At 46.7% G+C, this 8770-nt stretch overlaps 1 pseudogene; it reads right to left on the reverse strand.

The window, feature by feature from the left end:
* Nucleotides 1-812: 812 nt before the first annotated feature.
* LOC100357465 (AN1-type zinc finger protein 5 pseudogene) lies at nucleotides 813-3486 on the reverse strand (annotated as a pseudogene).
* Between the last annotated feature and the right edge of the window lie 5284 nt (nucleotides 3487-8770).

The following is an 8770-nucleotide window of genomic DNA, read 5'->3' on the forward strand; positions in this document are numbered from 1 at the left end:
CTTCCCCTAGGCTCTTTGCTAGTCTCTCTCTCCGGTAATTTCCCACTTCTTCCCATTTTTTCCCTCCTAGGTTTCCTATCTGAGTCACGGCACCATTTGCTGCTCCTCCGCACACGGAGGAGCCACACCGGACTGGACGCTTGTTGTTCCCTTTTTTTACAAGTCCTTTCTATAGTAAAGTAAGAATAAGTAAACAGCAAACTCCCAAAGCAAGAATGAGTAGAGAGAAGTGAGAAAGAATGAAGTAACGAACTTCCCTGTGAACTCTCCAACGCACTCTCCAACCAACCCACACCACCATGCCATCTCTCTCCTCCTATATAGTCCTCTCCACCAATCCGTGCTCTGCTACTCACACGCCGAGCGCGCCGCTCTCCTCCAATCAGGAGCGGCTCTTGCAGCTTATCAAGTTGGTAAGGGGCAGCTGGGTAGAAGCTGTACGCTCCTCTCCCAGCACCACATTGTGGGAGAGCAGATGCATAGAATAAGTCTTAATTCCAGTAACAGTATAGTCCGAGTTGCTCCCCACAGCTTTCCATACCTAAAATACTCTCATGGGCTCTTCAGCCAGATCTGAGTGCCTTAAGGGCTGATTCTGAGGCCAGAGTGCTGTTTAGGACATCTGCCATTCTACAAGACTGCTGTGTATCGCACTTCCCATGCTACCTATATTTTATATAGTCTAAGTATTGTATAAACTAAAATATACAACACTAGGAGTATGCTATCAGTAATTACACTACCAATCTCAGTGATTATAAATAAGAATTTTAGCAACTATACTGATTCTGAACAGTGATTCAATGTTTCTGTTTTTTTTTTCCCTCTGTACATGGCTTTTATTATTTACATAATACAATAGAGCATCAATGCTGAATAGCATGATTATGTGCAATACATAAATATGAACTATCTGTACACATCTGTAGATCTAACTCCAAACTAAGATACATAAAATTGAAAGCAAAATTGAATGCTTTAATAAAAACTAGGACTGAACACTGCAATAAATCAGAAGTAGTGCCTTGTGTACATACTTAACTATTTACAGATGAAAACAGGCATTACCACAACACTAATCTAACTATACTCATTTATATATAAAAAACACAAGTTTCATACATCACAAAAAACCTTCCATTGTAACACAGAAGTGGTATTACCAGACAAGCATCAGTGAAGTATACTGCCTTTTCTAGTTGTTATTGTACAATGCTGTAGATAATGCAGCCCATGCAATACACCCAAGAACACTAGAGTCCTACACCCAAGTACAATTAATATGATAAAGCAGCCCTCTGCAAGTGGTGCTGGATACCACTAAGAAGTCTATTGCAGCCATGTTGGTTATGATTTTCCATGCAGAAGGGTACAGTTACATTAAGAACTGAAGTCTTTAAAAAAGCTTTAAACATTCTTTCTTGAACCAAAACATTCAACAAAAGATGCACATGAAAATTAACTGCTCAGATACCTTTGCAACTTAAAAAAATTCAGATGCATGTTACTCAATAGAGCTGCTGTATGTGAAAACCAAACAGGTTTAATTTCTTCTTGTAATTAAATTAATCCTACTGCAGTTCAGTGCTACACATTTTTAGCAATGAGAAGAATGCAGACATCTTCTAGTGCGAGCCAGCACGATAAGCTTCAAAGAGTATCTCAAGACCCTGCTATTGGCTGATGTTTTACTTGTAAGCACTTGCGATGTTTACCTTTTACAGAATGTCTTATTTGACAGCTTTTAGAAGACCAATTTAACCGGGCTTACATATGGCACCAAATACAGGTTTCACAGAAAGCAAAGTCTGATCCTCTTGTTTTCTTCCTGCTTCCAAAGAACATGTGGAAATTAAGAGGGTGAAGTAGAACTATGGTAGAAGTAGACTGCCAGTCCTTTTCTGGTGTACCATTTTTTAAAAAATACAGGCACATAACACTAGCCAAAGACTATACCTTGATTACATTCCCAAAAGGCAGATATGCTGCAAACATGCAGAGATTTTGTTAATGTTGTTTGGCACACGGGAACTAAATTTTGTCCCTATTATCTGTGTGTATCATTTTGCTGTGTAGATTTTCATCCAATTCTATTCAAGGGAGGGCATATACATTTTGTAGGGCTGTATCTATCCAATTCTGCCTGCAACAAACACCCAAACATCCTAAAATATTAATTATAAGACAGACAAGTGTAAAGTAAAACTCTGGAGAACATCAAAGAAAAATGGCCATGCATCTGCTCTTTAATGTTTTCCTACGATATATTAAAATAAAAACAAAGTTTCAGTCTCTTCACAAGTAGTAATTTATATTCTCTGGATTTTTTCAGCCACAACAACTGGATTCTCTTTCCTGATTTTTGCTGCAGCTTTTGCTTTATAATCATAAGGACAGTTGTGCTTGTCAGAATAACGGTGAAGTCCACAAAACAAATTTCCACATCGGCAGTCAAACCCTGTAAGGCCAACTTTCTTTCTACACATGAAACATCTGTTCTTCTTTGGTTTGGGTAACTCAGGAGCTTTTTCTTCACTTTGAGAAGTACTGGGCTGAGAAACTGATGGACTGGGCTGAGTGACAACTGGCTCTGACACCTCTGTTTTCGGGGTAGTTATTTTGTCCTCTCTTGAAATGCTCATTTCTGTCATTTGCTGAGTTACAGGCAAGGCAGCCACAGGCACATTTCTTGATTTTTCAGATGTGCTACCAGCAGCACTTTCACAGTTGTTTAAGCTAGCGTCTGCTCTTTGTACAGATGCAGAGTCTGAGGTAGGACTGTTGGAACCACTAGCTGTCCCCATTGGGCTCATTCTGCCACTATTCTGCTGTCTCTGAAGATGCTCTTTGTAGCAAACAGAACACATTCCATTTGTCCTAGGATTCCCATAAAAGCCACATCCTGTGCTACACAGCATAGGCCCTGGAGTCTGGTTAGTCTCCTGAGCCATATTTTCCTGCTTGCGGGGGGTCCGAACGCAGCAGCCGGGCTCGCGCGCGACGCCGGCGCGGGGAGGCCGGGTCGAGGCCGCCGGGAAAGGGAGCCTTCCGGGTTGCTCTGGAGCCGCCGCCGCCGCAGGCCGGGAGCGGGTTGGAGCCGCAGGCGGAGGTGGCGCCGCCGCCGCCGCCGCGGGATCCTCCTTTGTTCCTGCAGCAGCGCCGAGCGTGGCCGGGACACGCCGGAGCTCGGGAAGTGGGAGGAGGAGGAGGAGGAGGAGGAGGGAGGCGAGGGGGGGGCCGAGGAGGAGGCGGAGGGAGGACCACAGGCCGCGGCGGCGATCGCTGCTCACGGCGCTCGCCTGTCGTCGCCTCACGCCTCCCGGGGAGACCGGCCGGGCCGACGAAGGGGGCGAGCGCAGCGAGGGGCGGGCGCCGAGAGGGCCCGCGGATGGCGCTGCCTGTCGCTCACCGCCACCGCCCGCGAGGCTGCGCGGCTGCCGGCAGCGAGCGAGCCCACGGACGCCGTGCACGCAGCTGTGCGGTCCGGCCGACCCAATGTTTCTGTTTTTAAATTTAAAAATGCCCCTGAACTTGAATGTTTCTGTGTAGCTCCTAATAGAACTACAAGCCTTAGAAGTTCTATGCTGTTTAACATTTAATCTTCGGTGCCAACTTGATTTTTACACTGCCAGTTTATAAAACACTTCACAGTCATGTGAACCTTACCATAAGATAGGACTGTGTAGAATAAATCCTTTAACTACAAAGACAATCTTATCTCACAAGGGAGGAAGATCCAGAGGGGTCAAATGACTTGCTAATGTCACTTAGCTCTGTTGGCACAGAAACAAGGAAAGCTCTCAGCTTCCTGCCACCTCCCCTTACACCACCTGCCTCAACTAGATGAGCCTGTAATTTTAAGGACGCTCAGGCCCCATGAGTTTAAATGAATTTTTCAAGGTTACATGACAAGTACCAAAGCCAGAAGTAAAAATTATTGCTTCCATCTTTCTCTTCCTTGTCCACAATGGAAGTTTGATGTACACTTATGCATTATTCAAATATCATTTACAACCAAGAAGCATTATTTTTCCCCAAAAATAACAATGACACTACTTTTTCCATTGAGGAAGTTATTTTAATGGATCATGCAAACATACTTGTTTTGTTTTTTACTTTGAGATGCAAAGAAATGAACAAGTAGACAGAGAAGTGGTATTCACCCTCTAGTTAACTGCTGAAATGTCCACAGCAGTCAGGGCTGGCCCAGGAGCAGGGAACCTAATAATCTGAACCATCACTTGCTAGCTACCAGGGTCTACATTATCTGAAAGTTGGAGTCAGGGAATCAAACCCAAAAACTCCAATGTGGGACACAGACATCTGAACCATAAGGCTGCACCCTGGCTTCCAGACTTGTTTTTTCACCAGTCCTCTGAAAATTAAAGTTAATTACAACCTGAAATCCAAGACTAAGTAGTCCTCAAGTGTGTGTGTCTATGCAAGTTTATGCATGAGAGTTACTTAGGTTGCCCAAGAGTCTGCAGTTTAGAGAGAACAGAAGAGTGAAACATGTGTCAGAGGATGTCAGCATTGGAGAGGTGGCTGTGCTCTAGTCAGAGGCTGAGGAGGACAAGTCCACAGAGAGCAGCAGCACCAAGGGAGAATGCTATACTAGCAAGTAAGGAGAAAAAATGTTGAAAAACAAATATGTGAAAAGGATTTATTTATCTGGAAGACGGAGTTATAAAGAAGGAGAGACAGGGAGGGGGAGAGAGAGATCTTCCATCTGCAGGTCAACCCACCAAATACTCACAATGGCTGGGACTGCGTCAGATCAAAGCCAGGATCTGGAACTCCACCCAAGTCTCCCTCATGGGTGGCAGGGACTCAAGAACTTGGGTTGTCTGCTGCTTTCTCAGATGCATTGGCAGAGAGTTGGATGGGAAGTACAGCAGCTGAGACACAAACAGTGGCCATATGGGATGCCAGCATCAGTGGCAACAGATTATCCTAATGCATCACAACACTGGCTCCAACAAATGAACTTAGGTAATCAAGTCCAAATGCCAGGGAAACATCAGATAAAATGCCAAGGATGAGCATTGTGGTGCAGCAGGGTAAACCACTACTTAGGAGGCATACCTCATTCTTAAGTATGAGGATGTCTTTTAACCACTTTTGTACAAGAGAGTACAAGCCAGAACACCATAGCATCTTCCAGATTCGGCACTGCCTGTTCTCAGGGGGGCCCCCACAAACTCCTGTGGTTCCCCTGGGCAGTTTGTTTTGGCTGGAGCCAGCCAGAACCCTGGGGTCATTGGAGTAGGAAATGGGATTAAAGGATTTCATGCTGCAAAACTGCTCCAAGCCAGTTTTTTCACTGAGAGACAGAGACCCAGAATGACCTCCCCGGAGCTCACAAGACCATGCCTGGACACCTGGCAGGGAAAAAGTTGGAAAAAAAAAAATCCAGATTCTGGAATCTTCTGGAGCATTCTAGAATATTCTAGAATTTTCCCAGAATGTCCTAGAGATTTTGTAGGATGTTCCAGAATGTTCCAAAATGCCACCTAATGATCCTAGGGTTATTCTGGGATGCAGGTCTGAGTGGAAATTCCCCAGCCAGGTGCGGCGGGTGTCCTGGTGCTGTGCCCAGCCCGGCTGACATTTACACAGCACACATAGCCTAAGCACCTGCACACATGGGAGGAGAGTCAATGGGGTGTGGCCACTCCAGGACATCCTGTGCTGATCTCTGGGGGCCGTAGTAATTTCCAGCCCATCAGAAGAGGTCCTCGGCCCCCCAAGATGGTCACCGGGCAATCTGGAATGTTCTAGGACATTCTACAAAAATCTAGAAATACTGAGAACATTCTAAAAAATTCCAGGACCCCCAAAGACTTTCACTGCATGTTCTGGGAACATTCTAGAAAATTCTGAGAATATTCACCATTGTTTCTAGAACATTTCTAAAACCCCAATGATGCCTACCTGGTGTTCAGGAAAAATTCCAAGAACATTCTGGAAACATTCTGGAAAAATTTCTGAGAGCATTCTTGAAAATTCTGAGTGTATTCTAGAACGTTTTAGTAAATTCTATGACCCCTGAAGACACTCAGCAGGTATTCTAGAAAAAGTTCTAAGAACATTCTAGAAAGTTCTAAAAAAAACTCCATAAAATTCTAGAATATTCTAAGACCTGAGAAACACTTGCCTAGTGTCCTTGAAACATTCTAGAAAATTCTGGAAAATCCCTAGCCCCAGAGAATCCATAATGGAAGCTCCTGGAAGCTCCTGGAACATTCTGGAATGCCCCGGGACCTCATCCCATCCCAGTGCCAACCTGGATGTTTGCACAACCTCAGCCCTGCCCACTTCTCCCAAGGCCTGGCTATAAAGAGATGCCTGGTAGCAGCCGGTTCCAGACGACGAAAAGACGATGATGAAGGCTCTCATTCTTGCCCTTGTGGTGGGCGTGGCCTGTGCCCAGGTATCAATCACTCGCATCATTTGTGCAATGTTCCATAATGTCCTAGAATGTTCCAGAATGTTCCAGATGATTGCAATAGACTCTCTAGCAGGCCCTACGGGAGCAACTGGAATGTTCCAGAATATTCCAGGATGTTCTAGAACACATCCAGACAATTCCACAATGTTCTAGAATGTTCCAGAATCTATCCAATTTTGTTTCTAACAATTCTAGGATGTTCTGGAATGTTCTAGAATCTCTCCCCCAGAATATTACAGAACATTCCGGAATGTTACAGACAGTCCCAGTAGACTCTAGCAGGCCCTAGGGAAGCATCCAGAGTGTTCCAGAAAAATTCCATAATGTTCTAGAATGTTCCAGAATGTTCTAGAAAATGCTTCTGGAACTTCCCAGCATGCCCCAGGATGTCCCAGCATGCTCCACAATGCCCTGAAACATTCCACATGTTCCAGCATGCCCTGGCACACCCTGAATGCCCACCTCTCCCCCTGAAGTTGAAGGCCAGAACTACTTCAAGTTCCTGGTGCAGGAGAATGGCCACATCTTCTTTCTCAATCAGAATGTGGGCACCGATGGCACTGCCACCTGCGTCACCCTTACTGCTGGTGAGCCCCCTGCACACACATGTGGATACAGCCAGCACCTGCTAGAAAGAGAGTCTGACCCTGACTGTATACACAGACCCTGAGTGTATGCAGCCAGTCCAGAGCTTGACCCTGACTGTATACATGGATCCTGAGTGTATACAGTCGGCTCCTACTAGAGACACACATTGCAACCTGAAAGCCTGACCCTGCCGTATACAGTTAGCACCCACTAGAGAGAGATACATTCTGACCGTGACCGTATACAGTCAGTGCCTACTATGCAGAATAACTTTGACCCTGGTGCATCCTAGAGGGGCTTGGCCAGCTGTATACTGGTGGCACACACTAGAGAGAGAGCCTGACCCTGGCTGTGTTCAGGCAGCACCTACTAAATACAAGATCCTCAACCCCAGCACACCCTAGAGGGGGACTCGGCCAGCTGTATACAGTCAGTGCATACTAAGTAGATCCCATCCTGTCCGGGGTGGGCTTGGCTGACTGTATACAGTCAGCACCCACTAGATGGGGCAAGCACATACAGTCAGCACCTACTAGATATCTGGGGCAGGTTTTGCTGAATGTATACAGTCAGTGCTTACTGAACAGAACCATCCCAGCCCCATCCTATCCTGGGTGATTTTGGTTGACTGTATACAGTCATCACACACTAGAAGGAGCCATCCTGACTGTGACTGTATACAGTTGGTGCAGACCCAGTGGTAGTTAGTGGGCACCCTCTAGACAGAGGCACCCTCGGTGTACACAGCACGGAGCCCATGCTGCCTGAGGTGCATCTGGCTGGCTGTATACAGTCAGCGCCCACTAGACAGGGCAAGTGTATACAGCTGGCGCCACCCACAGCCCAGGACCAGGAGCTGAGCGATGAGCACCTGGCACAGTTCTTGGTGTTAATGAAGGAGAACGGGATCCCCGGGAGAACATGGAGTGTGTGGCCAGCATGGGTGAGCTGGGGGTGTGGCCAGTGTGGAGGGTTCATGGCCAGGATGGGCATGGCTGTCATGAGTGAGCCAGGGGTGTGGCCAGGGTGGAGGCATGGCTGTGAGCTGGGGGCATGGCTGACATGGATGAGAATCAGGTGTGGTCTGGGTGGAGGGGAATGAACTGGTGGGTGTGGCCTGGGTGGAACATTCCAGGGGGTTCCAGAAAAATCTAGAAAACTCTAGAATGTTCCATGGAGCCACCAGGCCATCCTGTGCTGACTCAGCCAATTTCTCCTCCCTGACAGACACCTGTCCCCAGTGATGATGCTGACGCCCAGGTGAGCAGTGTGGTGCCAGCCAGTCCTCACACCTTCCCAGGGGAACATTCTAGAGTGTTTCCGAAATATCCCAGAATGTTCTAGATGTTCAGGCAACAGGAATATTCTGGAACATTCCAGAGCATTCTGCGACATTTCCAGAATGCTCCACATTTTTTTCTCATCCCCAACAGGTAAAAAGCCAACGTCTCCCTGCCCCTCACTTGCAATCTCTGCTGGAAGCTTCTGGAATGTTCTGGGATGTTTTCAGAATGTTCCAGAATGTTCTGGAATGTCCCATAAGCCTCTGTCCCCAGCTCGCTCTCAGTTTCTCTTTCTCATTGATGTCATAAACTGATTGCACACGACTGTGGATTCTGTGGTCTCTCTGGAATGCTCCCACATCTGGCTCCCAGAGGCCCTTGGGGCCCCCATGTCTGGCTCAGAATCCCCTGGGAGAAGCCACGCCCTCACTTCTGGCTCCCAGAAACC

Source organism: Oryctolagus cuniculus, chromosome 13, assembly GCF_964237555.1.
Source record: "Oryctolagus cuniculus chromosome 13, mOryCun1.1, whole genome shotgun sequence".
Taxonomy (NCBI): domain Eukaryota; kingdom Metazoa; phylum Chordata; class Mammalia; order Lagomorpha; family Leporidae; genus Oryctolagus; species Oryctolagus cuniculus.